The sequence below is a fragment of the Mus pahari genome, chromosome 10 (genome assembly GCF_900095145.1).
Source record: "Mus pahari chromosome 10, PAHARI_EIJ_v1.1, whole genome shotgun sequence".
Lineage (NCBI taxonomy): Eukaryota > Metazoa > Chordata > Mammalia > Rodentia > Muridae > Mus > Mus pahari.
In genome coordinates, this window is record NC_034599.1 from 93280216 (window position 1) to 93305976 (window position 25761).

The following is a 25761-nucleotide window of genomic DNA, read 5'->3' on the forward strand; positions in this document are numbered from 1 at the left end:
GCTTATGCTTTGATTTCTTGATAAATTTACTTTAAATAAGGTATATAGATTTTTCACTATGAATAAAAGATTTGAATCGCCTATGCAATTTTCTCCTTTATATCTCCCAGTAATTTTTAGTTTCATTCTTATTTTTAATAATGACTCTTAAATGATATACATAAAATGTCACATAATACCTGCTGAGACCTGGCACAATCATTTTATTTCCTACTTGGTAAAATAAGGACAATACCAACTCTATGCTTTCTTTTTTCACTTTCTTCCCAATTCTGCCCCCTTCTATCCACTCTCTTTTTCACTGCCAAGGTTGCTAACACCCTCACTTCACCCTGTAGTCATGAGCAAATCTGGCCTCTGTCCATAGACTCTAAGCATACAACTTAAAAACATGAAGCAATCAGTATTGTTGAGATCACTGCCATTCTAAATAGTGGCTTTTGATGGACCAATTAGTGGGCTAGCATTTTATAGAGGAGGCAATAAAATGATGACCATTCAATGCAATGACCACTGAGTTTGAAGATGAAGGATGCTCCTAGGATTGAGGTGAAAACAAATGGTAATTCCCCAACAACTGGTTAAAAATTCACCTCTTCATTCAGAGACCCATGAGCTAGAATGACAAAATTGCTCTTTTCTATAAAAAACAATGGTGGAATGACAATATGATAAGCAAACACAAACTGTCTTTCAGTGAGGGGACAATCAGAAGACACAGTGGAAGACAGTGTGTAGCAATTCTGACATCCTGCTGGAAGATGTGACAAGGGATCAATGTCTTAAAAAGAGTATTAGTTCTTTGAGAATTTCCCACCACATGCCTAAATCATACTCACTCTCCTCCCCCCACCTCTTCCCAGGTTCACAACCCTCTCCCCAGTTCCCTTCCTATTCAGCTTTGTTGCTTAATTTTTCGCTATCAGTGCCATTTTGTGCTTGGATGTGTGTGATGGACTTATTAGAGGCTACACTCTTAAAGGTTGCCAGCCCTTCCTCTTCCAGCAGCCAACAGTTGCTAATAGCACCTCAGCTAGGGGTGGGACTTCATGCCTAACTCCTCTCTCCCTGCTGGGATTTGGTCTGATTGCTGTGGGTTCCTAGGTGCAGCTGCCCTGCTGTGTCCAGAAAACACTATTTCTGTATAATCATCCATTACTTTCAAATCTTAAACTCTTTCTGTTTCATTTTCTAAAATGGTCTCTGAGCCCTTGGAAGAGAGGGTGTGTGGTACATATGTTCCATTTATGACTGAACACTCTGCACTCTTATTCTCTGCACCTTGGCCAGTTGCGAGTATCTGTGTTAATCATCGTCTACTGTAATTAGAAGCTTTCTGATGAGGGTTGAGAGACATGTTTTTCTACGGGTAAAATGAATGATATGTTGTCAGGTGTTGGTTTAATATAATGAAGAAATCAGTATCTTGGATTGATTATTCTTGGCTCTCCACTCCGTCCTTTCTCATCTCTTAACATTTAGTTCTTCTTGTTATCTTTTGTATATGTTCTATGCTGTCCACATGTACATTTATTTACACATAGTCACATGTTATTGGCTAGGTCCCACATATGAGTGAGATCACACAGCATTGTCTTTCCCACCCATTTTCCTAAAAGTTTTGTTATAGTTTTTCTTTACAACTGAATAGTATTAGTGTGTGTTTATAATTTTAATTATCCATTCATCTATTGATAATAAGTTTGTTGATTCCAATTCTTTTGCTATAGTGAATAAATTCTGTCATTCACAGAAAGAGGACTTTATTTTAAAATACTTGAAATCTAGTTTCCAGAGCAGTAAAGGCCCTGGGAATGATGTATAATTCCTATGTTTTATGGTAATAGCAAGAATGCCACCTCTGATACATTTTCGTCTCATGATGTTTTGCCATGAGCCCTAGTCTCCTACTGACCTTTGCTCTGGAGCAGACAAGGAGGTTGAAGAGAGAAGGATATATTAGAAAGCCACAGTTGAGCTCAGCACACTGGTACTTCAGCACGGCACTGTAGGAAAAAAAGAAAACCCAATGTGATCTGGTGGTTCTGCCCCAAAAGGATGGAATTTGCCACTGAGAGAGATCTGCGGGTGTCCTGGTTAAGGGCCAGGCAACCAGAAACTGAAAAGGGTGGGATGGGGAACAAGTCAAGCTGAAGTGATGTCATAATATTCTCTGTATTTGAGGGCCCCTGGACAGATCTGCCTTTCTGTGGTCTTCTTCCTCTAAAACCCAAGACAGGATTTATGCAGACTCTCCCTGACTGGACACAAGAGAGATACATACAAAGTGGCAGGCATTTACAGGACTGATTGCTCATACTTGTCTTATAAAAATCTTTGTTGTTTGCAATCCCTTATATAGTAGTGTGTTCACATGAATACTTGTATACAAGGATACACTGACCATATTTGTCCTTGAATCCTGCAATTCTCCCTTCCTCTACTTCATGTTTATCTTCTTTGCTCCACTAGACATTTCCCCATCTCCATTAAACATAGACATACATGATTTTATACAAACACTGGTTAACTTTTTTTCTTTATGGCTGAGAAGAATTCCATTGTGTCTATACATTCATTATCTTTTCTTTACCCATTCCTCTGGTTTGGGACACCTGAGTTAGTTGCAAATTTATAATTTTTTTGTGAACAGCATTGCAGTAAACATGGGTGTACAGGTATTTCTGAGATTTTATCATTTAGGTAAATATGCAAGGACAGTTATGACTCATGGGTTTACTTATAGGTTTTTGAGGCCTCCACACGCTGATTTCCATATGACAGGACTAATTTGCATTTTTACAATGTAAGAGCACTTTTCCATCATCATCCTTGCCAGGATCATTGCTGCTTTCTTAAAAACTGCCCTTTTAACTGAGGTGAGATGGCATTCTAATGAAATTTTAATTATTCACTTTTTTTATGTCTAGTGAGGGTGGGAATCTTTCGAGAGTTTATTGGACACTTGAATTTCATTTTCAAGACATATATATTCAGATCCTTAATCCATGTATTTGTTGAATTGTTTCATTTTTTTAGTTTCATTTGAATTCTTTGCATATTAATTGTCTGTTAGATGCATGTCTAGCAAAGGCATCTTTATTCTGTAGGTTATTCCTTCATCCAGCTAGCTCTTTCCTCTGGTATGCAGGAACTTTTTAGTTGGACAAGGTCTCATTGTGAATACTTGACATTGTTTCCTGGACTGATGGAGTGCCATTCAGAAAACCATTGCCCATGTCTACATTTTGAAGTGCTTCCTGTACCTTTTCATTACATTTGGGTCTTTGAACTGCTTGGGGTGGATTATTTTATGCAGGGTGAGAGATAAGGATCTAGTTTCATGCTTCCACATGTGGGTATCTGGTTTTCCCAGCACCATTTACTGAAGAGGATGCCTTTCTCCATTGTATTTTTGTGATATCTTTGTCAAATGCTACATGACTGTAACTGTGTGAATTTACAACTAGGTCCTCTATTTTATTCCATTGACCCATGTGTCTGTTCTGGTTCCAGTTTTGTTACTACAATGATGTAGCATAGCTAAAAATCAGGGATGGTGATACCTCAAACATTATTATTATTATTATTATTATTATTATTATTATTATTATTATGCTCAAGATTGCCTTGGCTATCTGGGATTGTTTGTGCTTCTGTATGAATAACAACCCATTAAGGTTGTTATTATTCTGCTAAATGAAAATGATATGCTCGCCAAAATCTAAATAACTACATTTATCTCCTTAATTTAACGTTTCTGTCAGTTTTGGCCACAGAAGCTTGCTTTTGTGATAGGTAATAGTAACTTTAGAGACTCCATACTTGCCAGACTGCTGAGAAGATGTGATGTTGGGATGCTCAACCGTAAGCCAGACATCTGCATCACCCCGCTAACAGGAGAGGGGGTTGGGAGTGAGGACTAAGAACTGGAAGGAAGGGGGATTGGGTATGTGATGATGACTTCTTCTAGGGGTGACATGGTCAGTGTACTCTCCAACTCACAGCAGTCATGGTTACCTGTGATGTGCACAAGGATGGGCCAGTCACTAGCCTGAGGCAAAGAGAGGACAGGAGAGGCAGTGGCTGCTGCTGCTGATCAGACAACAGTATGCACATTGACAAAAATGTCTTAGTGAAACCCATATGTGTAGTTAGTATATACTAATACAACTTTTTTTTTAAACAGGAAAAAAAATAAAGAACCAAAAAATGAAGGGAAAAGAGGAAGATAAATGGAAGGGGAACAGAGCAAGATAGAGCTGGACTGATAAATGCACACGTTTACAATTTAGCCATTAACTAGAGGAGGAATGAAGACAAGGATCGGGGTATGAAGTGCTATTTGCCTCTGTTTGCTTGCTCTATGCCAACCTCTTGGCTTCCTTCCTGGCTTCCTAGATACCTGTCCCATCCCCTGAGTGACTCTTGGCGAGGTCCGGACAGAGATGCTGGCTGCACCTCTGGGCAGTCCTTCAGAAGGATAGTTGTCTATGCTCCCTGGGCCCTTGGATGTCCTTCCTGATGTTAGATTGCCTCTTGGAACCTGTATCTGCGTTCCCTGAACACTCTGGCTCCGACCATATTTCCAGTTCACTGGATACAGCCAGGTGGTCCTGTCCACTTGCTCTGAAGTGCCTGGGAATGCAGTTCCTGGATGGTCTGGGGCTACCAAGCTGACTGCCTCCAAGCAGGGGTCTTTTTGAAATGTTGTCTTATTGCTCTTCTAACTGACTTCAGAGAGGATAGGGTTTCCCAGTGTCTCTTCTCCCTCTGCCTCTTCTTTCCTTCGCCACCTCTTCCTCTTTCAAATGTCTGCATGGATAGTGTTGATTTTCTGAGGCTTTCTGCGTTCTCTTGTGACTTAGGCCACTCCCATTCACTGGGGGGTGGGGTGGGGAGGTTCTCAGATCCTTCCAACCCCTCCACAATAAACTCGTGGCTTCTTGTTGCTCTGCTTTGAAAAGTTTCTGTTTTCCTTTGTTCATTAGACTAGAGATTTTCTGCTGCCACCCACCTCTCCTGACGGCTCTTATCCAACGTTTCTCAGTTAGTTCTTTGGAGATTTTAGAAAAACCACACCTGTGTGTCATCCGTCATCCATTCTTTATCTGACTGTCTGTTTGCTCTTTGAAAGGAGGAGGCAGGGAGTCAGTCCTTCAGCAGATGGATGGCCGATTCTCCTTTGTGGACCAACATCTAAAAGAAGTAATATTTTAGTTCCTGGGGTTCAGTTAGTTCTTTTCCAATGAGGAAAGTCTTTTGAGAAGCAGAGACTAGCTTACTTGTGGTCCATCTCCTGCGAGAAGCAGATACCAACTCCTCTCTGAGGATGCTGGGTACTCTGCCATTATCTCATGGCCACACAATGACATGGTGTTCAGGGAGGCAGTGGGTCAGTTCCTGCATGCTGCCTCTCCTTCCTTCCTCAGAGGGCAGAGTATTAACTTCTCTTATAAACACGCAGGGTGGCTGGACAGGATTGCTCCTATTGGACCAGCAGGAAGGGTGGCTGGACAGGATTGCTCCTATTGGACCAGCAGGAAGGGTGGCTGGACAGGATTGCTCCTATTGGACCAGCAGGAAGGGTGGCTGGACAGGATTGCTCCTATTGGACCAGCAGGAAGGAAGGCAGTGCTTTGTGATTTTAAAACCTTGGTTCAAACTCCAGTCCCAGCACTGGCTAGTTTGAGACTCTGGGTACCTAATGTGATCCCTTCAGCTTCCTTTTCTCCACCAGTAATGTGTGCGGGTGGTAGTAGTGACAGCTAGATCCCAAGGATGCTGTGTTTGTGAAGTAAGAGATGCAAAGGTCTTGGTGTATTGCCTAGTATACGGTAAATGTGGATTGAATGTCAGATGCTGTGAGCAATATAAGGGGTCCTTGGTGATTTCGGTGTGAGACGGAGACAGGATGTGGCAATTTTCAGTAGCTAGAGGTGTTGTGGGTGTGTCATTGGCCCCACCTGTGCATCCTCCTTTCATTCTTCTCTCCCATGCTCTACTTGGGAGTGAGATGAGAAGGGGCATTTTGGGGGCACTTTCTGAGGGCTGTAACACAATTGGAGGTAGGAAACATTAGGTACTGAGGGCCCATGGAAATCGGAAAGAGGATGCTCCGAGAGGATATACGGGGCTGCGAAAAGCACCCTAGGGCAGCCTACCTCTGCAGGGAGCAGTACTCGGAGGATGAAAACACTCAGTGATAGCATGACTCTCCAGGGATGCACAAGGATTCTGATACCTGAGATTCTGGTGGGATGCACAGCATGTGGCTGCAGGAACTCAGTGATCGGTTCCTGCTGAGGCTGCTATGGGATACCTGGCATATGATCTGGAGTTGGGAGACGCTTCTCCTCCCCAGGTTCCTCTGAGGACCTACAGGATGAGTTACGAAGAACACTGTACAGGGGCTGATAGAATATCAATTCTGTTGTTGGCTGTGTGGCCACTGCCTTCCACTTTAAGAGGGATTCTGATGAAATCAGCTCAGAAAAGGCATGTGTTGAGAGGACTTAACAGTGAGCAGGGACAAAGAATGCAAGCTAGAGAGAAAGAAGGGCATGGTGTAGTCCCTGAGGTGGGGCAGAGGCAGGAAAAGGGAGAGAGAAATGCTGAGGGAGCTGAGGACCCTCTCCATCCTCAAGGGAATGCAGGGGCCCATTCCCACTGGGAGTTCCCTGTATAGGTTTTGCAGCTGAGCCGTCTAGGGCCTCATTAGACCCACGGTTGCTGTTTATTCTCTCAGAGCCCAGTGTTTAAGGCACGATGAAAAACAGCCCTCTGGCCCAAGCGCCACTATCCCATATGAGACGCCATTAAGATAAAGTCCCACGTAAGTGGCCCCAATAAAAGAAATTTATCACAAGACATGGAGAGGAAGGTGTCTTTATTCACTAGGTGAATAGCACCAGGCATTGTCAATGTGGCTTTTCAAGGCTCAGAAATTATCATTCATTCTCCAAATTACCAACCGCACAAAAATTACTAAATGGTCCGTTATCACTCCCTCTCAGCGAGAGAATGTCTTTGTTTAATGTTTGATTACAAATGGCTTTGCTGCGATTATCATCAATAAATCACAGGTAGACGTAATCATGGTTGGGACCAATACAGAGAGACTCAGAGTTACTCAGAGAAGGAAGAACAAAAGGCCTGTGATAGCTAGCACTTTAGAGAGTGCTGGACCTTCAGGATGCATTTTCCTGGGGCCTTTGGGCATCTCAGATGCAGAGTATTTCCTGTGTCCTTTCATTGAAGGTGGGCAGTTCTGCCGAGACTTGGTTATGTGCCTCTAGCCTTGCTTCTATAGGTGGACAAAGTGGGAGCAAAGTATCTGTGTGTGCAAGAAGAGAGGGACTTGTCAGAGTGGGACAAATGACAGACGGTGGTGTGAATGGCTGTCCTCCGAGGCAAGCGACTATCATCTTGGTGGGGGTGGGCAGCTTTGACCCCTGCAAAAGGACGATTGCAGCTGGGTCTACTGACTATTTACACCCCGTCGAGGAGAGATGAGGAGAGTCTAGAGGCTGTCACCTGAGTATCCAACTGCTTCCTAATGTACCTTAATTGTATATGGCCTTGGGAGGGGCTAGATTATATAGGCTGGGGAAAAGAGAGGAGGGGGACTCCATTATGTGTCCATGGGAAAGTCTGTACCCCCGCTGGGTAAAGGCTTTCTAGGTATAGCTAGATGGAGGAGGAGCGCCCACTTCCTTGTACATAGCCCCTCCCCTACGTCTTGTAAGGAATCTCTATGAACTTTGGTGCAATCCAGTCTTCAACCTTGGGAGAAGAGGGAGGTGTTAAGTGTTTTTGTAGCAGAAGGGGAGTAGAAGGAAGGTTGGGTGGAGGAAGGAACAGAGCAAGACAAAGAGCAGAAAAGGAGAGAAGAGGGGAAGAGGGAAGGGAGGAGTACCATGTCTCACCTGCACGGTACTGTGCCTGTCTTGGCTCATCACACCCACGCTAGGCATGACAAGACCCATGCTCATCCATCATTGGCCATCTGAGGCTTCCTCTGCTTGTCTTGGGTTCAACAGTCCCTATCACTGGGTCTATTTCAGGAATGTGCATATCCTTTTTCCAGTTAGAGGCTCCTTTCTTTTTCCTTTTTTTCCTTTGCAATGTTCCTTGCCCTCCCATTGCTTAGCCTCTCAGATCACAGCATGTCTGTCTTACCCCCCACCCCCACCCCACCAGACAGCTCAAGAGATTCAAATGGCAAAATACCCTGCAATCTCTCCCAAAGAAATCCCCGAGGGTCAGTGAACAGGAACTTGCCCAGTGGAACTGGACTCAAGGTTGAATATGTTGCAAGGTTAATGTCATGGCACATGCAGCTGAGCAAATGCAATGCAGCCATAGAGCCAACTGTGCAGACTGTGGAAGATAGAACTCCTCCAGTAACCAGGGCCGCAGGGAGAGATAAAGCACGCTGCGTTCTGTATTCCAGCCAAAGGGGAGTAGGAAAAGCTTGATCAAAGGCAAAGGAGACATTGTGGAAGGGGCAGAGGGTTCTCCATGGCAAGTTAGGGGGTTTATACCAACAAGGTTTATGTTAGAACCTGGGACAAAAATTTAGGGAACAATCAAGGAGAAATTCAGAGGTTTGGATTTGATCACATTGAGATTACATTTGAATCTTTGAGAAAAGCAAAAATTAGAGCAATGAAAGTATCAATAGAGTTAGGAAAGGGAGACTAAAGGTCCTTGATTTCTTTCATTCCTTCATCCATCCATTCATCCATTTAGCAAACATTGGTTGCAGACTTACTATGTGCAAGACACAATATGATTTCATGGTGAAAAGATGGCTGCTATCTTCATAAGATTCATGCTCTGGGTAGAAAATAGACAAGTGAAGTGATTACAACATATAGTATCAAATTAGAGATGTAAAGAGGTTATGAACGCAGAGTGGCAGGGGAAGGAAGAGCCACTTGTACTCTAGCGAGGATGGTCAGGACTTACCTCTCTCATAAGGTATAAAGGATGCTTGAAGAGACACCCAAAGGAGAAAAACATCCAGAAAGGATGTTCCGAAGAGCATGTGTGGAGGACACAGAGAGTGGAAGGCTTTTAGCAACAAGCCAGGCAAATGATGATATTTTAGAGCCAGAGTTGGCAAGGTGACGTAAGTTCCTACAGGACACTTCAGAAGCAAAGTGAAAAAAAAGGCTGAACGGAAGCGAACTGGAGTGAGCCCTTTACTTCCCACCTGGATTTTGCCACAGCAGCTCCTCTGAAGTGTACACTTAGCAACTACTTCTCACCCAGGCACCTTCAGATCTTTCTAGAACATTCCCCAGTAGTCTCATTGAATAGATATTCAATGGCAGGATACCACAGAGATGTGGTGGTGGTGGTGGTGGTGGTGGTGGTGGTGGTGGTGGTGGTGTGTGTGTGTGTGTTGGGTTCTTAAACATGCTGCTCCCTGGCTTCTTTCAACTGTGTTTCTATTGGACATTGACTGAGAGATACTTTGCTCAATTAGTAAATTATAAGCACCAATAAAAATGCATTTCTTGTATTTGATGCAACCATGCATACCTTCTAATTGTGGAAACTAGTCAAAGCATAATTTTACCTTTTTCATGATTTCTGAGATTTTTTTTTCTTTGACCAGGAGCTATTAAATACCCACATATTAAAGTCACATATAGGCTAACTCTCTGGGAACTTTTGAAAATTTAAATTTGGTAGATATTCAGGAGGCAAGCAAAGGAGAGAGGGGGTGGGGAGGGAAAGAGAGAGAGAGAGAGAGATCTTTAAGACCCTGCAAAGTGTAAGAAAGGGACAGAGCCAGGTTGTGAAAGAGAAAAAAAGGTAGTGTTAATTGAGAAGTAAACAGCACTCAAAGGGCTGGGGGTAGAGGAGGGGGACTGAATCAAGAAGGGGGGCGGGGGCTGAGGGTGTGGACAGCAAGCCTGTTATCCTGGGAAGGGGGACACAGTGTAAAGATAAAGATCTCTATTGAGCTTGTGTCTGGAGTGATTACAGTGTATTAGAGTCCCATCAGTGTTGACAAACACTGCCCCAATTAGGAATTAGTTTCACAAGGCATCTGATAGCAGGGCTGCTGTTGACCTGTAAAGAGAACCGCATGCCTTTCCTACTTGCTTATCCAAATAGACACCAGATGTTTTCTAGACCGTCCCAGGAAGCCCAGGGCTTAAAGGCTCCTCCTGCAGCAGCCTCCAAGGAGCAGAAATGAAATACCCAATGTCCATATTCTGGTAAATCCAAGTACTTAAGAGTGTGGGACAGCATTTGTCAGAGTCTGAGCCCTCCGTACTTTGTCCAGCTTCAGTCCCATGACCTCGCTTTCTTTTATCCTTCCAAGGACCTGTATGTGCTGTCTAGGAAAATGCCCCGTCTGCAGAAAATAATTGGTAAACAATTTAAGATGAATTTCTAGTATCTGGATCAAGAAGTCTGTCTGAGCTTATGCTGTAGACGTATTTCTTCATGTAGAAAAGAAGCACAGTTGGTGTGGGGATGGTGAGAAAGAGATAGGAAGTGTTGCTGATAACATTCAAAACTGTGAAATCCAGACAGACGTACAAGGAAGTGGACAGAGGCAGGGACATGACCAGAACTCTTAGAAAGGAAGATTTGGCTGCTGAAGAGTGATAATCCTTAGGGCAGGCAGAGGGACTGTGGTTGGTAGACAGGTGGCTGACTGGTCTGTTGTGGGTCCTTTACCTGCTGGCACTCGAACAAGCCAGCTCCCTACACTTTCAAAGCAGAAGACATGTTGTACAGTTTCCTTTTATTTGCCTGAAGTAATTGTCATCTCAGAGGCTTACTGCTCAATAAACTCATCCCCTCCAGTTCTTTCTGAACTCTGGCTGGCTGGTTCAATTCAGCTCACCTGGCCCAAACTCCTCTCCAAGTTATTCACCAAATTTGTTTTGCCTGGCCTCAAACTAACTCTAGCAATCTGTTCCAATCTTCTGGCTCCTTCTCATTCCCTGGCTCATTCTGTCTTCATCGGTGTCTAGCTTGTTCTCTCTACAACCTGTCTCTTTAAAACTGTCCCAGTAAAAACTGGCTTTGAACTCCATCAACTGTACTGCCACCAACAGAACTGCCACCAGTTCCACTCACTGCCTCTGAACTCACTGGCTCAACTGAATTCATTGACTATAGAATGTAGAGACCTGTATGCCCGTTTCCTGAGTGCTGGGGTTAAAGGCGTGGACCACCATGTCTGGACCTAAGCTTTTCTTTACCCGAAGCTTGGTTGATACCAGGCAGGCCTTGAACTCATGGGTCTGCTTGCCAGTGTTTTTAGGATTAAAGGTATATCTGTATTCTAGCCGGATCACAGAGACTTAGCATGTCATTGGATGTGATCCCTTGCCTAAAGTTCCTTTACACCTGCTACCAAAGAGGAAGGGTGGGCTTAGCCAGAGAGGTCATGTTGACAGACCTCCAGGTCTATATGGCTTGCTGCTTGATTGAAAAACTGAGATGGAAGTTGTTGGAAGGAGGGACTATTCAGGGACAGTCCTGAAGATGATGGAGGTGACCTCTGTATCTCAAACCATCTTGAAAGGGCTCAGAGAATGTGAACGATTTTTGTGGGACACCAAGGGACACAGTGAAACAACAGGCAAAAGACACCTTGGGTTGGGTGGGGTCTTTCTCCAGAACACCAGTCTCTTTCATTTCTTTTTGAAAGTCTATCTGTATCCGTATCTGGACCTGCTGAAGCAGGACCTGCAGCTTCTTTCTAGACAATCCAGTTCATCTAAACGTGAGGAAAGGAGGCAGCATTAGGCTCACAGCCACCGGTGACTACAGCTCTAGGGGATTTACGCCATCTTCTTGATTCTGTAAGAACCTGCACTCACTTGTGCACATACCTACCTCATGTGTATAAAGATAATTGAAAAGAAATAGTTTTTTAAAAGATTGAGAGTTGAGGCAAAATATAAACCCCTAGTTCATCAACTCATATCTAAATTCTGCTCCTCCAAAATAATCAGCTTACTGGTTGCTGTTCTGGACATTTTCATATTTTTACACTTACAGTACATATACGGCTTCTGTCTGTACTGTTGCAGTAAGTATGCTGTTAATCCATTTCGTTTCCATAGGATGTGGGTAAGGTATCTGTTCTGGCTGTTTCATGCTGAGCAAGGACATAGCTATGGAATTTTTGGAATTAGTTCTAGGCAGGATCTGCAAATAGAGCAGGAAGGTCTTCCTCTGTAGGTGACTGAAGTCTAAGGAAGGCTTCTCTTTAATACACATACACAAAGAGGGTGGGGGCGGGGCCTGAGCCTAGAGAGGAACAGAGGAGAAGGGACAGAGGTAAGGGATGGTTTCAAAGGAAATCTTCTCACAGAAGGACAGTCGATCCCCCTGGAAGCCAGTCCTCCAGTAGAGGTGCCAATGTAATATTCATGAATCCAGCTCCTGGATCAGAGGCGAGCTTTGGGTAGTTCCATGTCTCTCCAACAGCCAGAGGAGGATGCTTGCATCACTTCAGAGCTTCTGTGCTTCTACAACAATCTCTGACGTTTGGAAGTTACAAATACAGAGAGCATTCAACAAGAAGTCACAACAAGTTTGCCCAAAGCAGAGCTATGAAAGAGATGCACAAATCTCAGTGAATTCGTGTGCCAATTCCAGGAAATTAGATGAATGAGAAGCCAAAAGAGCAAGATATTAAATTAAACGTAACTAAAATTATTAAAGCTACTGAAAGTTAAGAATGTTTTTCAACTAAATGGTCAATTGGCAACCTGAAACACACAAAGAAAATGCTAGAGAGTGAAAGAGTGAGTATGACAGAAGCCCAAGCTGAGAGTTTCTCCTAGGAAGGAAAGTATGAAGGAAAACAGAGACACATTGCTCATGTCCAGATACATATCTGACAAAAACTGGATCATCAGACTGAGTAGTGACAACACACACACACACAGAAAAATAGAAACACAAAATTCAATAAATAAACCCCCAAACACTGTGAGAAACTTTAATTTACTACGCTTAAAATTGTTAGGAATGGCAGAAAAAAATTCATTTAAAATGATTGAAAAGATGAAGCGTTGACTAACAAAATTAGCATAGAATTAAATTATTAAATACCTTGTTTTAAAATGCAAATAGGACTTTCATAAGAGTTAGGCATGCTGTTTTAGGTTACAAAATAGAAATACTTTAAACATGATTTTATTTTGTTATTTTATTTTATGTATGTGGATATTTTGCCTGCATTTATGTCTCTGTGTACCCTTTGTGTGCCTGGTGTTCATACAAGTTAGATGAGGCTGTGTCAGATCAGATGTGTGTCTAGAACTGGATGAAGGATTGTGAGCCATCATTGGGTGCTGGGAATAGACCCTGGGTTCTTTGGAAGAACGATGAGTGTTCCTAACCACTGAGCCATGCCTTCAGTCACCAAAATAAATCTTTTAAGAAAAGACTGGGAAGGTAGACAAAACCCCCAAATCTGCCATTCATCAACTTACAACCTAATTCTGTCTCTTCAAAATAAACAACTTAATAAATGTCAGAAAACAAATATCATATCATTAGAGTTTATTCATCACAAGGCAATAGAAAAACAAATTAATAACCAAGGAAAGTGAGGCTCTGAGTCTATCCTCAAGGACATTTGCATGGATCCTGTGTGTCCAACCTGGGCCTTCCAGGATGCATGAATTCCAGGACAGCTCTGTATGGAGCCCAAATGTTGGTAGATGACAGCATCATGTCATAGGATAGAAGGCTGCTCATTCCGTACCTGGAGTAATGAGAGTCCTAATCAAATGAATGAATGGCTTAATCCACTAAAGGCCCTAAAATATGAATGGACCATATGGTAAAACTGTGAAGGGTGGGACCTGTTTGAAAGAAGTAGGTCACTATGGGTGTGTCCTTGGGGACAATACAGATTGGCCTGGCTGCTTCCTGTTCTTGCTCTGATTTACTTCCTGTCTGCCATGATGTAAGCTGCTCAATCATGGCCTCTCAACCATGATGGACTGAAACCCCTGAAATTATGAGCAAAATGAATCCTTTCCTCCTGAAGTTGCGTGGTCCAGCATTTGGTTCCAACGGTTACAGCTGACTAACAGCAATCACATTGTGAATAATTTTATTCCCCAGAAGCAAGTTTAAAATGACCATTATCAACTTGAGAAATGCAAAAGGTGGTCACATTTTACTTATCAATTATTTCTTATTAAAGTCTTTGGATTGATAAAGGCAAAGAAGAGTATATGTCGCTTGTGTTTTCACTGGAGCGTAAGACACCATAACATAGATCTGCCAAGCTTTGCACATAGCAAGCCAGAAAAACAGTAACAAGAGCATTGTATATGAAATGGAAGATGAGAATTATATATAAGTAAAATCAGAAATAGTTAAATCATAGCACCAAAAGCAAATAAATATACTATAAACATATTTATAATGTATTTGTAAATATATTAATAATGGATAAATATAATAAAAAGTAGTCTTTCTGAGAAGATTTCTAAAATGTGCCAATATTTGGGAAGCATGATGAAGGAGAAAAAGATAAGGCAAAAATAAATGTTTATAAAGGACATGAATGTGGACAGTAGAGACAATACGTGAAGTGAAAGTCTGTATAATAAATGAAAGACATGGGGAAACTTAGAAATACTAACAAAAATACAAACCACAAACATCTACTTAGGAAAGAGAAAACCTAGCTAAAAAAAAATAGAGAGTTTGAATAATGATGCTCTCGTTTCTAAGAGTTTAAGAAGCCAACAGTGCTCAGAATGAGTTTTGCAGAATGTTTAAGGAACAGTCAAATAAACTGTTGCAAAACAGAGGAAGGAAAAATAAGTGACCAAGAGAATCTTCTCAGTCATTCTGTGAGGCCTGCAAGCCCAACAACATACAGTTGTCTTTCAACTAAATCAAACTAAATCATGTATGAATTCGGTTGATGAGTCAGATGAGTTTAGATGCAAAATACAAGTATCTTTCTAGTAAGCCTTTGGTGCTACTATAACTATACTATAAGGAAATAGTTGCTGAATCATGTGCTTGAAGTCACCCAACTTTGCCTGATTATGCAAGCTACATTTGAACTGCTGGAAAATTACTCAGACCTGTAATAGTTATTTGGAGAAAGGCTGGAGCTGTGGCAAGGGATGGTGGCAAGTTTGCATTCACTTGTCTTACATTCTGTTTGAGCCTTTATTTAATCAATGGTTGTTAACATGTTTACTTTAGAATGTTGGAAGAAATACCGGGGAAGAACTAAAGTGCTTCGTCTGATCTCCTTGAATCTCAGCAGAGCATCTTCAGTCTTCTCTGTAATCAAGAGTCCCTTTGTCTTGAAGACATTTGTTCTCTGGAATCAAGGCAGAACCGATCCTGGGCAATGAGTGGGGACAAAGGTTCTAACTCCCCTTAGGGAAACTCGCCATCAGTATAGAGGCACCTAAAGACCATTTGAACCTCCTAAGCAGTTTTCTGTTTAGGCAGAAGTGAGCTTGAGGCCTGCAGCAGGTATAGTTTAACCCGGGATACTGTTTTCTTTCCTTCAATCTTAAAAATGGAGTTAATCGTTGTAAGTTTGAAATCTTTCTTCCAGAGAAACCCTGTTTAGAAAAACAAAACAAAACAAAACAAAAAACAAAAAAACCCAAAACAAAAAACAAAACAGACAAACAAAAAACCAAAACAACAACAAAAACAAACCTTTCTTCACACACACATATTTGTGCGCACATTCTGAGAAATTTGAAGTGCTCTGAAAACTAGATACACCACTGTTAGGCATATTAATCAAGAAAAAAAACCCTAGATCCTCATTTCGATGGGCACTTGCCAGTTTTCAAAAACATTTATATATTTACCATTACTTAAAAACTCTTATGGGGCAGTGGTGGTGCATGCCTTTAATCCCAGCACTTGGGAGGCAAGTGGGTTTCTGAGTTCGTGGCCAGCCTGGTCTATATAGTGAGTTCCAGGACAGCCAGGGCTACACAGAGAAACCCTGTCTCGAAAAACAAAACAAAACAAAAAAGAAAAACCAAAAACTCTTATAGCTTTGCTGTTCGGTAGACAGGACAAATGCCTCTATCCTTGGAGGAGCACAGACCAGTTCCACTTGGCTGCTTGTTCCCCCTAGGGAATGAAAGCTGAATTTTAGGTCTCAGTATACAACCTCTATCAGCTTATGTGTCAGTTTAAGGAGAGAGGTTTGAGGGCACTTAGAGCCAAGGAAAATAGCATTTGTTTGTTGGTTGTTTTTGTGGCCCCCAAACCTCCCAACCTGAACCATTTTCCGGGTGTACAGAAGAGGTTGGTGTCCACAATGTACCTATTAGATTTGTTTTTACTTTGTTTCCCAACATAATCCGTCCCCATTTGCGGGGGCTGCCGCGCGCGCGCTGTGCTCTTGTAGGTCTTGGCAGTGTCCAGCAATTTCCCAGCCAGGCTTTGTTAGCAGCAGATGAATGATTCATTTGACAAAGTTGCTAATAGCCTGGGAAAACAGCAGTGGGACCTGGGTTAAATAGCCAAGTGGTGTTATTTGCCAGTTGTTTGCACTAGACGCTAGAATAACTCCAGGACCAACTGGCCTTAAGTGAATTATTGACACAGCGCGCGCCAGGCCTGAGGGAGCTGCAATTAATGGATTAATCACATGCAGCCCCGCAGCCCTGCGTGTTAACACAGGGGATTTAGTGGCACTTCAGTAAGTTGTTGATGAGGCCTGCGGCGGGATGAAAACCCTTAGAATACAAATGTGACATCCTATGCCCCTTTATTTGTTAGTCAATAATCTGAATAACCCCAGTTTCACAGCTTCTGTGTTAGATTTGCCGGTCCTTTCTCTCCTCTGCTAATCGTCAGTGAGGCGCGATAGGGTAGGGACTTTAACTTTGATTTGAGGCTCCTTTCCCGTCCCCCCCAAATAAAAGCACAGGTTTTTATCCACATGCGTATATTGCACAGACATCAAAGAAAAAAAAAAAACCTCATGCATTTCCATTAAAGCCGCGCGGACCAGGGGGAGGCACCAAGCTGGGTGCGGGCTTTTGAGGCGGTGGAAATTGATAAGGTTCATCTGCATACAAAAGGCTGAATGGAGAGGCGGCAGGGTGAGCGAGGTCGGACACCCAGATGGATTTTTTAATTCTGGGGAAAATAACACCACGCTCACAAGTGATAACTGAGCCTTTCTTCCCAACTCAGACCAAAATATGATTTCCATTTGTGCATTGGAGGAGAAGAAAATTATACAGAATTTCATTCTGCAATATAATAAGGCTTCACTCTGAATAATGCTACCATAAGGCAGTGTAATTACTGAAGGGCAGAAAATACACTTTCAGTTTATATCTAATCACAATACCACATTGTCTGCTTTGGGAAAAAAAAAAAATCTGGGGTTGCGGGTACGGCATGGCATGTTACTGGGCTGTGCAGGGCCTGGGCGGGGCATAAAGGAGAGCACCGGGGTCTCTTGGTCCGGGACATAACTGGATATTAAGGCAGGTGGTGGGTTGTTGACCATGGTCCAGAAAGTCAAGGTGCTTCCAGGGGCAGGAAGGATGATCCATCCAAATGATGGTTGCCATTAGCTTGGCTGACTACAGGAACGCCCAGGGAGGCTTGGGTAGTCAGTGACTGATGATATCTTGAGAACTATAACCTTTCCTTTTCCCTTTACCATGTAGTCCTCATTCATTTTAATATTTACAAACATCGAAACCCAGTGGAAAAACAATTATTCTAACAACTGTTAATATTTTCTTGACTTTTTCTTTTTTTATACCTGTGGAGGTTTTGTTAGTTTGCTTTTATTTATTAAAAAACAAAACCAAAAAAACAAAACCCCTTTTTGAAGTATGGAGTATCGAACCCCTGGATCTGAGGCTCGTGCTCTTCCGCTGATCTGATGTATACCCCCTGCCCCCCCCACACACCCTGTTTTGCTCTTGTTTTATTCACTTCTAGATAGAGTAACCCAGTTCGCAGAGCACCACAATTTGTTCCCACAGACAACATGCCAGTTCGCGTTCTCCCTGAGAGCATGTCCTAGTAAGAAGTGCCAGAAACCACGGATTATGCAAAATTCGGCTATATTTTTCCTATGTGTATATACTTGTGATAAAGCTTAATTTATACATTTTATGCAACTAGGGAGGAAAACCTAATAATAAAATAAAGCAATTGTATAACATGCTGTCATAAAGTTCTGTGATTATATTCTCTTAAAATACCTTACTGTACTGTTCGCTATTGTGATCTTAGCCTTCTTTGGCCCTTTGTTAAATCGTGAACTTTTATTTTTTCATATAAAGGAAACTCTCTTGGATTTCTCTTTGGCATATCCACATTGCCAGCCTCAGCATGCTTGGAGACCATTAATAAATGAATAATGAAAGTGACACCCAGGGCCAGAGAGGATGGCTCAATTGGTAAAGTGGCTGCTGTGCCAGCAAAAGGATCTGAGTTCAGGTCCAAAACCTCTAGTCTTTACTTTGCTGAGCACTGGGGAGAGAGTAGGGTGAGGTGAGGCCTCAAAAATAACAATTCCACAGACTCCTGGTGTAGAAATGTGCATGCACACACAAGAGGACAAACCAGAAAGACACTCAATGGAGACATGTGCACACATACATATGCTGCACACATACACAAAACAGCAATCCAGGAAGACCCGATGTAGACATGTGAGTAGAATACGTTACACACACACTCACACACACACANACTCACACACTCACACTCATACACAATCACACACACATACACATGCTTCTCTCTCACACACACACTCACACACACACTCACACATACACACACACACTCATACACTCTCACACACACTCACACATACATACACTCACACACACTCAACTCACACACACTCAACTCACACACACTCTCACACACATTCACACACACAACACTCACACATACATACACTCACACACACTCACACACATGCTCTCTCACACATACACACTCACACACATACTCACACACACACTCACACTCACACAATGTTTTTAAGTAAGAAAACTTGAATGCAAACACTGCTCTACTGTCACAGTCTATTTGATAACTGAGAACCTCGTGGCAAAGCAGGTAGCACAAATGGAGGGAATACATTGGACAAAGGGATGATGTAGACTTAGACAGGTCAAAGCAGGAAGGTACAAGATGGTGTGCAATTTAAAGCTTGTGAGTTCTTTCTGGACTTTTCCACTAAACATTTTTAAATGATAGGTAAATAAAATTGAGGGGAAAAGGGAGGGGAGATGATACTCTATTAAAAACCATCAATGCTTAAAAACGAAATGCTTCAGATCATATTCATACACAGCATCAAGAAACCTCTAAATCTTTACTAGGCTCTAACCTTAATCGTTCCCAAACACTAACTGCACAGATCCATCCTATGGTTTTGGTAAGATGCCAATTGCTAGACCCCACCCTCAGAGCTTCTGAATTGAATTGGTCAGGTGAAGCTCCAGATTCTGCCATTACTCAGGCCCCTGAGATGCTAATGTGGGCTTGAAAAACCTATCATGTCTTTGAGAACTGTGGGTAGCACTGCTGCTAGCACAAAAAAGTGAATACTTGCAAGGTAGCTCTAGAGGGTCTTTTCAGAATAAGGCCAGCTTCTGCATCTATGGTTCAGGAAGAATCATGGAAGAGGCTGTGGGAAGATGGTAAGAACCAGGGTAGCAAGAACTCAGATGGGAAACAGTTTCTCCTAGAACTGCCTGCATAAACAAGACCGAGCACAAGCAAGATCAATGGATGGGTATGTTAAACCTGGAAGGGGGAATATTTCTCGGGATCCCGCTCCCATATAAAGAGCTCCAGGCAACAAATCACTGCAGGGAGAAGACTTAGCCTCTCCCATAGATGAACCACTGCATCGGTTATCCAGTAGAGAGTTGTCAGCCTTGAAGTCATATATACACAAGTAACACAAATGGACTCAGCAGGTCGTGACTACATCTATGTACATATACGTAGATATGAACAACAGCAATAATAATATCAAAAAAGGCTGTCTTCTTTGGGAGTTGGGCAGGGTACGTGGAAGTGGTTAGAGGAAGGATAGCTGTGAGGGGCTTGAGAGAGAAAAGGGAAAGTAATATAATTCCATTTCAATTAAAAAACACTAAAATAGGGCTGGTGAGATGGCTCAGTAGGTAAGAGCACCCAACTGCTCTTCCAAAGGTCCCGAGTTCAAATCCCAGCAACCACATGGTGGCTCACAACCATCTGTAACAAGATCTGACTCCCTCTTCTGGAGTGTCTGAGGACAGCTACAGTGTACTTACATATAATAAATAAATAAATCTTAAAAAAAAAACACTAAAATAGATATATAGTAAAAATCAAAAGAAAGACACACATTTGGGGACTAATGGGTACAGTTCAATGGAAGAGTCCTTGCTTGCCTAGCATCCATGGGGTCTCAGGTTTATACCAACAAAACAACAAAACAAACTCAAAACATGCACATGCACCAAAGGGAGAGGGTATCATTTTGGGTAGCTCTTGAAAATAGTATTAGGCAAATGTTGGAAGAGAAAATTTGATGGAAAATTGGCGCCAGAGCCTCCAGGAGACTCTTTGCAATGTTTGTAAGAAATGACTTAAGATTACTGATCGGGGGGTCTGTCCTCTGCCAAACTCATGCCCTCGTTAGCTAGCAACCTAGTAGATCTTGAAAGTGAATAGAGACGCTCCTCTCACCTTATTCCTTTTCAATATTTTTTTAAAAAGCACATGTCTGTAATTACAGCAGGAAGATCAGGAAGATCAGGAGTTCAAGGCCAGCCTGGAGTATATAAGGAGATTCACTCTAAAAGGAGGAGAAAGAAAAGCTGGGTAGAAGTGACACTGGAATTATATAACTGGTGTCTTTGACGTGTGTGATGTTCCAGCCCACACACAGAACCTCTTTCCCTTCCCTATTTCTTTAGTCATATGCAAAGTGAATACATTTTCTTAGAATTCCTTAAATTTTGGTTCTAACTCTTCCGTTTTGTTCCATCTCCTACTCTGTGTTTAGGAATGCTATCCAACTTTTACAATACTAGCTAGTCCTTAAAACTTGATGCTCACCAGGTTTATTGCTTATCTAAGAAAACTTGCCTGAAGGCACTGAGATAAAGAAGGAACACTAGTTAAAATTAACTGATACGTTTTCTAGTCATTACTCCTTTGCTGAAAGACCTTGTATTGGGTTTCTTCGCGTCCCTGGTTCATTGCAGGATGTGGCTCAGCCATTTCTACATGTTGTGTTCACTTGGTAAAATGAGAAGACTTTTCTAGGTGGTGGTCATAGGATGCATCTCTAGCCAGCTATTGAGGTAAGCAAGGCCAATCTCTGCAGAGACCAGCAGAGTCTGGAGTGCTGCAGTCATATTAACTGAAGAAAGGGGAAATCATCAACTTTGAGTCTTTGGGTGGCCACTTCACACAAGTGGAAAAAAGACCTAAGAAGAATTTGCCCTCTCCCAAACTTTTATGGCCAGATATTCTCTCAGTTTTCACCATGAGAATAGAAAATAAACACATACACATTCCCAGCATCTGAGGCTACAACAATGAGCTGAGATTCCTTCACAGTGCGTTTGCATTCATAGTGCTGAACAACTCCTCAGAGAGAGGAGGCCAAAAAATACCATTGACGTTCTGAAAAGACTTAGAATCTCAGAAAAAAAATTATAAAAAAGGAACAGGGAAGAAATATGATTTTGATTGATGTAGCAGTAAATATAAGAAAAAATGATATTGAAGTAAGATTGGAAAGAATATTTTGTTTCTAACAGTTCAGGTCTTCCTCATAATTGGAATTCTGAAGTACCAATGCAATTTTTAAATTTCATGAGTAAAAGAATCCATCTTTCAAGTACACAATCAGAAAAATAGACATAGAAAAGCAAATCTTGCTAGCATCGGGCTTTTGTGTGAAATACCAAACACCAAGAAACAAGAAGGCAGAACCTGGAATGCTCTGAGAGGATGCGACTAGAGGGATTTCTAAAGCCTCCAAATGAGAAGGCATCAGGAAAGGATTCTGAAGCTCCTTCCTGAAGCATCCTCAACCATGCCTTAGTGGTTAAAGCATTTGCTGAGCAAGAGTGAGGTCTGGAAATGGGTTGCCTGTAAGTCCAGCACTCGGTGTGGAGATAGAGTCTCTCCAGAACAAGATGGCTGGCAAGGTAAGTTGTATTGGTGAGCTTCTGGTCAACCAAGAGATCTTTTCTTGATAAATAGAGAGCAATTGAGAAAATCCCTAATATGAACTTTGGACTTCCTCATGAATTATCTCCCTATGTGCATACTCACACACATGTGCCACCACATGCATTTACACACACACACACACACACACACACACACACACACACACACACACACACATCCTTTAACCAGAAACTCACATATCCTATAAAAAAGTATCATGTAAGAAGCGAGTTGACAGAGAAGGGTCATAGGGATGGCTAAAACGTTTACAACATAAACCAAGAGTAATTTGTTTAATTTTCTTCCTCTCCCCTCTGTCCTTACTTCAACTCCCAAACCTATAATATTTTCTAGGAGCCTGGTGTTGAACAATTAGCCAAGACATAAATAGTTAGGTGTAAATCTCTAATCCAGTTTTTATTAATCTTGAGTAGACCTTTTATTGATTATTATTATTAATTATTATTATTATTTTATCATCATACAAAAATCCATCCTAATCCAAAATATTTTGCAGATGTTGTCTCCTTAGTCTACAAAGGAGATATGATAATAAGCAAAGGGATCAGCAGGACTAAGTTTTATAACTGTTGCTTTATACCATGTGGCCATCTTACCCAAGATGGTGGTGAAGTTATATGGCATGTACCCCTTAACAGTAAGGATGGCTTCAGGTTACATGGGTGCTTTCATTCTGATAAGGTCATTAGCCAAGTTAGAGGAGATCCTCATGGTTGCTATTTTAAAACATCTACTTTCCTAAAGGAGAGTTGAATTCGAGTTATATACAATAAGTAGATCTATTTTTCTAAATAAAAGATTCAACCTTTTGTTACAAGTTTTAAGCTAACTTGTTACAGATTTTACAGTTTTTTTTAAAATCATGCTCAAAGAACTTACAAATCTGTTTACATACAATAGTCTTAAAATGGTTCTTGAGAGCAGAATGTAGAGAAATCATAGAGAAAAGATTTTCAATAGTGGAAAGTTGAAAGACCCTAAAGATAAGAGGCTTTGGTGTCATTTGCTTGTGCAGTAGCAGAAACTGTTAAAATCTGTGAGAATTTGGAAATCGAATGTGCTGTTCTTGGTCATTAAGTTGTACTGAGGTCAAACTGTTTGCAGTCAGAGGAGAAAAAGACATGTCGGGAAACAAACTTCTCCATGGGGAGAGTTCCAATAAGCTCCAAGAGGGTGCTGAGAGAAAGAGAACATTGTAGCTTTGAGAAACAAGGAGGAACAAAGAGAAACTTCACTGGAGGGAGGCTGCAATATCATAGTGGCCACGGGGGTGTGGAGAAGCAGTGGGACTTCCAAGAAGATGAGAGACAGGAAGGACAAGGGTGGCAAGCACCAACTCTACCAGGTGGACGATTCTAATATTGTGGAGACCATGAGGGCGTAAAGAAGCAGTGGGACTTCCAGGAGGGGACTAAGAGAGAGAAAGGGCAAGGTCACAGAGACCCAGAAGGGCTTAAGGAAGCTGTGGAACTTAGCAGGAAGCTCCTAGGGGGAGGTGAGGAAGTTTTAGGAGTGATGCTGGGTGAACTGGGCGGGGCCACAGGTAGTGAGGGATGCTGGGAGAGCTGCCAGCCTCTGCTTTCACATGTCAATAGGCATGCCTGTTAGCCATTTGTCCCAGGTTTCTGAGAACTAACGGTATCCACAATATTTAATTTTCTTGCCTTAAGGGGTTTTCAACAATTTCCTGAAGTTTTATTTACTCAGGAATTTACAATGCATTTATAAACTCGCTTTGAGAACATTATAACCCGAAATCTATGTGTACCAGCAAACTAATTGTAGTATGATAAAAGCTAAAATGATTTTAAGAGAAAATTTCAACACACTTGCTTGAAGCCACATTCCCTTCTTTGTTATTTAAACTGATCCCAGAAAAGGAAAAAGGCTGAAACTTCCAATTACCTTCACAAGGTTGAAGTGTTACTAGTGTCAAAGCCTAATGCTTAAAGTGGATTCCCTATGTCCTAAACTCACAAAGCAAAAGTTGTATGTAGTCTAAAGATAAACTAATTACTGACAAATTAGTTCTCGAAACTATTAAAGGGAAATGTATCTTGTATGAGTTAGGCTTCTCCAAAGGGAACAGAAGCAGAAGTTATTATAAGGGATTGGCACAACAGGTTATAGAGTCCCAAGATGACCAGTTTGCAAACTGGAGACCCAGGAGAGTTTGTGGTATAGTTCTAGACTAAGTCCAAAGATTTAGCAACCAGAGAAACAGTGATCTGAGATCCAGTCAGAGCTGAGGCAGGCTTCAGACCCAAAAGTGTTGATGCTTCAGTTTGAACCCAAAGACAAGGAAGTACCATTGTGCACCTCCCTAGCAGTGAGGCAAGAAACACAGGATCAGCCAACTCCTGCTGGTATAACACAATGTGTAGACTAGGTGACACATAGTGGAAAATTATTTTCTCCTAGTTTTGAGGACTACCAGCTCAAGGTTTAAGTGTTACCATGGTTGATTTTTGTTAAAGGCCCTTTCTTCCTTTTGCTGTGTCCTTACATTGTAGCGATAGAAAGAAAGCGAAAGCTCTCTGGGAAGTTTTTGCTTTGAAGAACATTAATTCCATTGCAAAAGACCCACCTGATGACCTCATCTAAAACTGTTTTCTCAAGTCCCCACTACCAAACTCCATCATAATGAGGTTGAGGCTTCAACACAAGATTATTAAAGGCACAGAGTTCAGAACACAGCATACTCTAACTGGCAGGATTACTTAGACCATACACATAAAGATGATTAGGAGCTTTGGAGTCTATCTTTTAAAAATAGTTGAATTACATTTTTTTTCATCTGTCTATTTTGTGGTAAGTGGCCATGGTCTCACATGCCACAGTATGCACGTGGAAGCCAGAATATAAATTGTGGGGGTTTAACCAACTAATGAACAAGCATGGGCTGGACCTAAGTCCCCAAACATATGTAGCAGATATTCAGCTTAGTCTTTCTGTAGGTCCCCCAACAACTGGAGTAGGGGCTGTCCCTGAACCTGTTGCCTGACTGGGATGCCTTGTCTGGCCTCAGTGGAAGAAGATATGCCTAGTCCTAAAGTTACTTGATGTGCCAGGTGAGGTGATAACCAGTCTGGGGGGCGGGGGGGAGGCTTCCCTCTTCTCCTCTGAGAAGAGAAGGGGGAAAAGGAGGGTTAAATGAGGAGGTTCTAGGAGGAGAGGGAAGGCTGTGATTGGGATGTAAAGTGAATTAATTAATTAATTAATTAATGAAGAAAATTACAGGGGTTAATTTTCTGCTTTTGCTATGTGGTTCTGCAGAATTGAAATCAGGTAGTTGAGTTTGGTTGCAAAAATTGTTATCTACTAAGTCATCTTGCTGAATATTTTTTAAATTAAATAATTTTATCTAATTTAGAAATATTTTAATTTAAATTCATCAAAATAAGAGGTTAAATTAGATCGTCTCAATTAATGAAAGTGATATGCTTAATCTTCAATATCTGTTTCTTGTATAAAATGATAAAGGCTTTAGGACCAAAAGCGCTT